Genomic DNA, 8,711 nt, shown 5'->3' on the forward strand with positions numbered 1-8,711 from the left:
AGTCCAAATGCTTTGCTATTTCTTCTTATTTAAGTGGTATTATGACTAAATGTCGATGGTGCCTGTAAAGGGAATTTAGGTAGAAGTGGTGAGGGTGGTTTGTTAAGAGATGATGGTGGCAGGTGGCTTAAGAGTTTTGTTCTTCGTTTGGGTACCTATAACTCTATGCTTACTGAGATTTTTACTTTGCTTTTTGGTCTTCAATTGGCTTGGAATTCTGGGTATAGGAAAGTCGAGGTGGATACGGATTCATTGGCTACTATTCATTTAGTTTTGGGAAGCTCAGCTACTAATGCTCATTATTCCTCTTTGTTGTTACAAATTCATAGATTATTAAAGCGATCTTGGCAAGTGATTTTATCTCATTGTTACTGTTAGGCCAATAGAGTGACATATGTTTTTGCAAATTTAACAGTGACTGTTGCAGACTATTATCAACTTCTGCAGGTCCCTCCTGCTATAGTTACTGATCTTCTGCATGAGGATGTGCAGAAGATAACCATGCCTCGCCTTATTCAGTCTAGTTAATTCTTCTGTTTATTGGGTGTGAACCCTTCTTTGTATCAAAAAAAATGAAAAAAATCTAAATGCAGGCTTTTAGCAAATAGAGCTCATAACTAATAGGCAGATGATAATATACTCATTTAATGATAACTGATTTAATTTTATTTTTTTATTTAAATTATATCACCTTTTTAAAAAGTTTTAATTATTAAATTGTATCTTTAAAATAATTTTTTATATCAAGAGATTATTTAAAATTATAATAAATAATAAATAAATGTAAAATATTATAAATATAATAATTATAATATTATTTTTATATATTTAAATAAAATAATTATATTTATAATAAATTAATAATTATATGACTATTTTAATAATAAGATAATACTCGGATTTATTAACTATAATCTGCTACCAAACTAACAAGAGCTAACGGAGAACGTTGGCTGGTACTGCACCTGTTCATGGACTTTGACCCATTTGGCTCATAAAAATACTACATTTTTTTTGGGCAAGACATGATACTAGATTTTATGAAAAAAATAAAATAAATAATAAAAAAAAAAGTCTTGGCAGCTTGATATAGGTTGGGCACAAAATTTCTATTTCCACAAGGTATCCAGTAATAAATAATAAAGCCAAATTTCCCCAACCCACGGCTTCTGATTGTGGGCAGAGGTATGCTAGACCTGGAATATATACCAGCATAAATATGAAGTAAACACATCTACAAAATATGATCTTCGAACCAGTTAACCCAGAACCAAATATCGCCCTAACCCAAAAGCAAAAAATTTATGTACATGCCACAGCAGTGCTAAGCTTGCTTTCCCTGTATGCTGCTCCAGAATTATGCTTCGAAAACAAAAAGCTAATAGTGGAAACCTGGTCCCTATTCTGAGATAAGTTGACCTGGCAGTCCACCCGTTAAACTACGCCTTGCTGCCCCATCAATGGGTCTAAGCTTTCTTTACTACATAATTTATGTATTTGTATGTGTAGAACCAAACTCATTCATAGGTGGATATTGAACCTGTGCCGAATCAACTACAGGTGTGACAGTAAATGCTGGTTCAAGATTTTCATTTACACTCTTCTTTGGCCTCTTTAGCCTCTTGGGTCTTTGTGATTGTGGATCAGCATTTGGCAAAGGATCATCCAATTCGTAGTCCATCAATCCGGAGTTTGGTTCGTTCATCTTTTGTGAATTTCTTGGATTTGGCAGAGTCTGCTTCTCAGAAGCAACTTTCCTCTGCACACAAGATGTTCTCATAAATAAAACTAAAACTGATAATTATTAATAATGTTTGCATAGACCCTAACTTTATGTTGAACCAAATCAAGAATATTCTTCAAAGGGTAAAGAGTACAAACCTCAGAACTCACTATTTGCCACAAGAATTAAATGTCCCAGAACAACGATGAAAAAAAATAATAATAACTTCTGTTGAATTGTCATACTCTATGGTGATACTGGGGGTAAAAATATTGAACAAGAAAAATAGGCCAGAGTTAGGATAAGCATTACAGCTCATCTTCTTGGCTCCTATATGAAAATTTTTAGCTGAGTTTCATATCATATAATTTTATTTTATTTATTTAAATCTCCTTTTCTGAGGGATGAATGTAATCTTTCTTCATGAGTGTGAATATAATTATAAGTTTTAATGGATTGAAAAAAAATACTTCATCAACCGTGCAATGATACTTTCATTTTAGGATTAGTAACCAAACAAAACATGAAATTTAGCCAAAAATATTATTGTGGCCAGTTCTTTGAAGATGCATTGATACGGCAGATGGGCCTATTGCTACAATCATTCTGGCTGTGGCCACAATGTAATTTTTAGTATAAATGTTGTTTTCTTAGAATAATCCTCGTCTCTCTTTTCTCTCCTGCATTAATGGCATCCCCAATCCTCTCTCCCTCTCATATGAATGTCACTTTCTCATTTCATTTTTCATTACCGACTTCACTCATGAAGGTAATTCTAATGCCATTCCACTATCATTCACCAGCAACCACCACCATGCTAATCAGCATCAGCTTTGTCCCATCCCATCATTTAAGACAAAAATCAAGTTCAAGGCATCATGATAGTTATGCCTACTCTAATTCCTTAGGTCCAATCTATCCAAAGCTCTGTCCTTGCTACATGTATATCATAAATGTCTATGTTGCTGGGCATGAATGCAGACAAAGTTGTGAAGTTTCAAAGTAGAATCTCTAGGCAGCTTAGCAAGTTTTTGTTGTGTTGAATTTTGAATCATCCTCACACAATTACTCAATTTCACTCATAAAAGTGGAAATTGGGTCGAGTAAAAGTTGATTTAGGTACAGGTCACTACACTTTCGCTTTCAACAAGCCAGTTTTTTAGAGTTCATTTCAAATCATTTGGATTATTTTGGTCATTCTGTAAGTACTCTTGGATATTTTTTGCAATTATTAACTACTTTTTTTTTTAAAAAAAAAAAAAAAAACCTATTTAATAATTCTGAATTTTTAGAATTTTTAATTTAAAATAAATTATTTTGGTTAATCTTGGGTTACTCAAGTTTAACCCTAAAATTTTCAGAACATTTTGCATTTGATGTAGATTCAAGTGGATTTTAACTTTTTCTAAATTAGTTTCCAGTCGAGTTAGCATGTTAGGTAAAAATTACTCAACTCTATCATTTTTCTCTAGGCAAATAGTTGCCCTTTTCTTTTTGGTCAAGTTTCAAATGAATTTTGCTTTCTAGTAAAAAATTTTTTTATAAAGAGTAAAATTTTATTAATCATTTTTGGATTACTATGTTGAGTCTTTGAATTTCCTTTCATACACTAGTTTGCTTCATTATTTTTATTTGAAACATTTTAGCTGCTGGTGAATTGAGGATGAACATAACAGAAAGCAAGAATAATTCAAGGTTAGTTGATGCAGTATTGAAAGATGATTAAACTTAGGAATTATATTCTTTGTAGAATTATGAAGTTTAAGAATTTCATTAGGCTTATGATTTCTTATTTATGGAATTATATGAGGTTTATTATTATTTTCCTTGTTTAAGTTTATGTAGAATTCTTAAATAGTATTGGTTTAGTATTTTATTGTTTCAGGATTTCTAATCCTAATTGCTAAACTCCATAAATAGGGCTTATGATCTCCACATATTTAAGATTTGATTATTATTATTATTAGGAATTAATAAGCGTTTTTGAGAATTTTTTTCTCCCTTTGAATTTTGAGAATTTGTATCTCTTGATTCTTATGTTCTTGTTCTCCATCATTACTTCATAATGAAAGTAAGAAAGATTAAAAGAATAAATTGGGACGTGTTTTAGAAAGCATAAAACATTGGTAAGGCTGTGGCCACAAAACTTTTGGTTGTGAAGGGTATGATGGCCTATGCTTAGTGTATTAGCTATAATTGAAACCATGGTCTAAAATCTTATTTTAGGTGATAATGGTCATTAGAATAATACTATTCATCAGAGTTTTTTTTTCCTTATTTTAATGCTCTGACCAATACACTTTGATTCGAGTAATATATAATCCGTATTAGGTTTGTTCATTTCCAAAAATAAAAAAATAAAAAAGGACTCAGACCATTCAGATAATATTATTTGTCAAAAGAGTTTTTTTTTTTTTTTTTTTTTTGATATAATGGATTTGCTATTAGTCAAATGTGGTTCCCATTCAAAGAATTGGCCACAATTGTATATTTAGACCAGTTTTTGTTTTTTTTTTTTTTTTTCTTGCATTATGCCTATATTTCATTCATTTATCACGTCTTACAAGGACAAAATGGTCCAGTTGCTAAATATCTTGCAACAGGCAAATTGTGGAAAAAACAAATACATCTGAAAAAAGGTTTAAAATGAAAATATGAAATACCTTTTTGTTACTGGATTTTGCTTTCTCTGTATCCTGAGAATGCTCATGTCCAGTACCCTGAGCCTCACTTTCTGTCAAATCTTCCAAAGTTGCATCCCCTTCTGCATCAAGTCGTATGGCCTTTGTTGGCTTTTTCTTTTGTCTATCTTTGGCCTGACAAAAGATAATGGTAGAAAGGCATAAATATTTTGTAAGCGACTTTAAGGCTTCTTTTCTTGCTTTCTAGCTCTCACATTTTTCTCTCTTCCTTACTCCTGTCAATACTAGAAATTCACTGGTAGAAAAAGGGGCCAAAGGGGAAGTTGCACAGAAAAAATAAAATAACAGAAATTGATGGAAAAGGAAAATTAAGATAGAACCAGATTTAAAATCCCACCTGCACTGGAATTTCTCTCAACTTCTGCTCCAACTGGGCATCATCCAGAAGTAGTGATACAACATCCTCAGGGGCCAAAAGATCACCCTGAACATGACCACCTGTCATGACAAGCTGTTGGACAGTACTCTTCTGGCTTGCTCTTTGTAGAATCTTCTCTTCAACAGTTTCTTTACAAATAAGCCGGTAGACAGTAACCTACATCACCAAGAGTGCTTCACTCACTGAATCTAATACCATCTCAGATCACACTAAGCTGGGATTGTTTTTCATTTGACAAAGAAATTGTTTTGCATGTGTGCATGCACATCCATAAGCAGACATTTGAGCAAACAGATGCCATGTAAATAAGCAGTGATTTTGCAAAGGCTTTGAAACTATCCAAAATAAACTGAAAAATATGGAGATAATAATCAGGAGGAACTAACATCTTTTGTCTGACCCAGCCGATGAGCTCTATCCATAGCCTGCAAATCTAATGTTGGATTCCAATCACTTTCATAAAAAATGACCGTATCAGCGGCGGTCAAGTTGATACCCAGTCCACCAGCTCTGGTGCTTAGTAAGAATACAAAAATATCACTCCTGCAACCCAAGAGAAAATTAGAATGATCGTCTCAAATAATTTTCAAATGACTTGCTGAGAAAAGAAATCAATTTTACAAATGATCTTCAAACAAACACTGCATATAAACAAATCACTACCTAAGCTGGAAGTCTCTGACCATGTCCCTTGATCCATAATGGTGGAGGATCCATCAAGTCTAAGATATCTATATTTCCTATAATTCATGTAGTCCTGAAATTGTAAATGAATTAGCAACAAAACAAGCTTTCCACAGGAAATGACCAAGAACTAAAGTCAATATTGCTGTGAACAAAATTAGGAATCTACAATGCCTTCCTCTTTTCCAGTCTCTAATTTTTTTCATGAGATGCCTTGTTTTCTTGGCTCCTTAAAAAAAATATTTTACAATTTCTTTTTCTTTCCAGAAAACAAATACACTAATAAGAAAATAACCAATGAGGTTTTACTGTAGCTAAGGCCATGGGAATCTAAAGGTCCCAACATAGTTATTAGACCCGGCTTGGAGCTTGACTCAGCTGAGGAACCAGAACAACTGGTCATTGGTTCAACCAATGAATCACTAAAAAATTAATTAAATATATATTAATTAAATATCACACTGATAATATAAATAAATAAGTTTAATTAACTATTTTCTTTTAACTTCAAAATCAAACTTTTAACATTCATTAACCATGAATGAAGAAACAACAAAGCAACAACAGCAGATCTCATTTCAACCCATCCAAAGCCCTAGATGCCACCCTTAAGAAAAAGCATCAATCAAAATTTTGACCCCATCCTCTAGAAAAAAATACAGGGCAATGCACAAATGCCTCCTTCCCTCTCTTTCTCTCTCTCTCTCTCTCTCTCTCTCTCTCTCCATGGTGATTGAAGACAAAAATCCCCATGGCAAATGCATTAATTTGTAGCAGTAGCAAAAATTTTCAACACAACATTTTGGTTCATAAGGTACCCATTATTATTGATAATGGAGAGAGAGAAAGAGAGCATGAAAATGGCATGTGTTCAAGAGGGGAGAACTCGTGGAGAAGAGAAAGAAAAACAGAGAACTGGGGTTTGGCATAAATTTAGAGAACTTTTATAAAGGTATTTATGTCATTTCATTCAAATAGCTAATTTTTGAAACAATTGGAACTTTGTATATTGTGGCAACCTCGGGGATTTTGGTAATTTACCCTTTTATAAAATATTGCCTTTTGTCATCTAACTGAACATTACCTTTTGCTCTTTGCTTCTAAAAATAGCAAAAAGCAAGCAAATCAATTGGACAATTACAAACCATATCCTCTTTTCCTTCAAATAAAGTCAGTATACCATTTTATGATGTTTTCATTGTAATGGGGAAAAAGTACCTCAAGAATATTCAGCATTTTCGTCATTTGTGCAAACAATAGAACCCGGTGGTTTTCAGCTCGCAAGCGTTTCAACAATATATCAAGTGTTTGAAGCTTCCCAGAGTCCTATTTAGAAAATAAATGGAATCAAAATATAAGTATTCACGTGTGTGTGTGTGTGTGTGTGTGTGTGTGTGTCTGTATTGCGAAAATTATGGTTCTATTTGAGAGAGAGAAGAAAATGAGGGAGGAGGGGAAATGGGAAGTAGCCCACAACTTAGTTTCTCATCATGTGGACCCCACAATCCCATTTTCCCTCTCCCTCCACTTACCTTCCTCTCCCAAAAGAGTATAAGGGATACAAAAGAAACAAAGATCTTCATACCGTGAGTAACTTTGCTGGGTCAAAGCTTTGCATGGGAGGACAAGACCCAAATATCTTGTACGTCAACTGAAGAGCAGGTTGTGAAACTGGTAATTCAGAATCAATCTCTTGAACTAGAGGATGAGGGCCATCTGGTTTTCTGGGTCCATTAAACTCAGATGTACGTGCAAAACCAATTAACAACCTTTTAACCCAGGGTTGATGCAGCTCTTCATTCATTTTGTAAGCAAAATTCCTATCTGAGCATTGGGGGCAAATCTATGAGGAAGAGAAAAATCTAGATCAGTAACCTGCCATGAACTAACCAATTAAGTATTCCTCAATGATAAAGAAGAGAAATAATTTAAGAAATCCAGATACCGGAGGAGCTCTAGCTCGTGGGATGAATGTGTATGTCGAATGAAGAGGCTTGATGTTGGACAGAAGCCTGTCCTGATAAGAGGTGACTAAAGCCTCAAATGGACCATCAGCAGGCCCTGTTGGAAATCTTCTTCTTAAAACATTTGTCTCAGATCTAGATGGCATCAATAACATCCGAGTAACAGCCCTTACTTTTCCCCTATCAAGGTCATTATAGTGAAGGTCATTATCCATGTCTTCCATTAGCAAGTCCAAGATTGCATCCAAAAACTGACGGTCCCATCTCAAAATAGAAAATAATAGCCTCTCCATAAACGACCCAGTTGCCAGAAATGCAGCCTCTGCTGGTGACAAATCCATCAAATGTGTAAAACCAAATGTCCCACTCTTAACAAGCAAGCTATCGGAGTTTTTCTCTTGCGTGAATATAGACCGGTAGACATTTTCTGGGGAGAATATGTTAAAATGTTTCTGAAATAATTCTTTGCAAACACCAAGCCTAACCGCTGAACAATGTGCTTCAGTGCTTGTCTGGCTGTGCATTAGTTTTGGTATCTGGGGAGAAATGTTTTCAGCATGAAAATCAAACTACAGATTTATGTGCTTGAATAGACAATACTTGTGAAAGTGGGAAGCCTTTTTTTTTCTTATACAATGTCCGTGCAAAATAGAACTTCCTTTTAAGTTAAAATAGAACAGCTAAAGAAAATACCTTGCATGAAATAGGATTTTGACTTCCAGAATAGTGTATATCCTCCAAATCCCCAAAGGGAGGGGGAAGAAGAGAATTTGGTATCTCTCCAAAATAGAGATAGGTGTTTCCCTCATTCCTTTCAAATAACTCAGGATGATTACATACCTACAATAAAAAAATAATAATAGTAGTATAGGAAAAATTAAAAATTAATATGACATGCACGTAAATAACGAGTCTTTTATCGAACATAATTATACTATAGTTCAGATGAAAAGCGTAGAAGTAGAGTGCAAGAAAAGCCAATTAAAATATAACCTACCTTCCTCAACTGAATGACTATATTCATTAGATTCATAATTTTCTTCTCATTAAGATGTCCTCGATTCCCGTCAAACAGCTCGGCAAGAGATATCTTGTTCTTGATGGCTTGATAGAAAGCTTGCTGCCGAGAGCTTAACTTGCAGTGTACTGTAACCTCTTTTTTCTTGGTCAGCTCTGAAATCACATCTTTTTTTACTCTTCGTAGCATAAAAGGCTTCAAAATTGCATGCTGTCAAAGCAATGAAAACCAACAAGATTCA

At 34.0% G+C, this 8,711-nt stretch overlaps 1 pseudogene; it reads right to left on the reverse strand.

The window, feature by feature from the left end:
• Nucleotides 1-1,064: 1,064 nt before the first annotated feature.
• The window catches only part of LOC131178341 (chromatin-remodeling ATPase INO80-like), a 27,918-nt pseudogene continuing 20,271 nt past the window's right edge, over nt 1,065-8,711 (reverse strand).

This window comes from Hevea brasiliensis, chromosome 3 (genome assembly GCF_030052815.1).
Source record: "Hevea brasiliensis isolate MT/VB/25A 57/8 chromosome 3, ASM3005281v1, whole genome shotgun sequence".
NCBI classification, from domain to species: domain Eukaryota; kingdom Viridiplantae; phylum Streptophyta; class Magnoliopsida; order Malpighiales; family Euphorbiaceae; genus Hevea; species Hevea brasiliensis.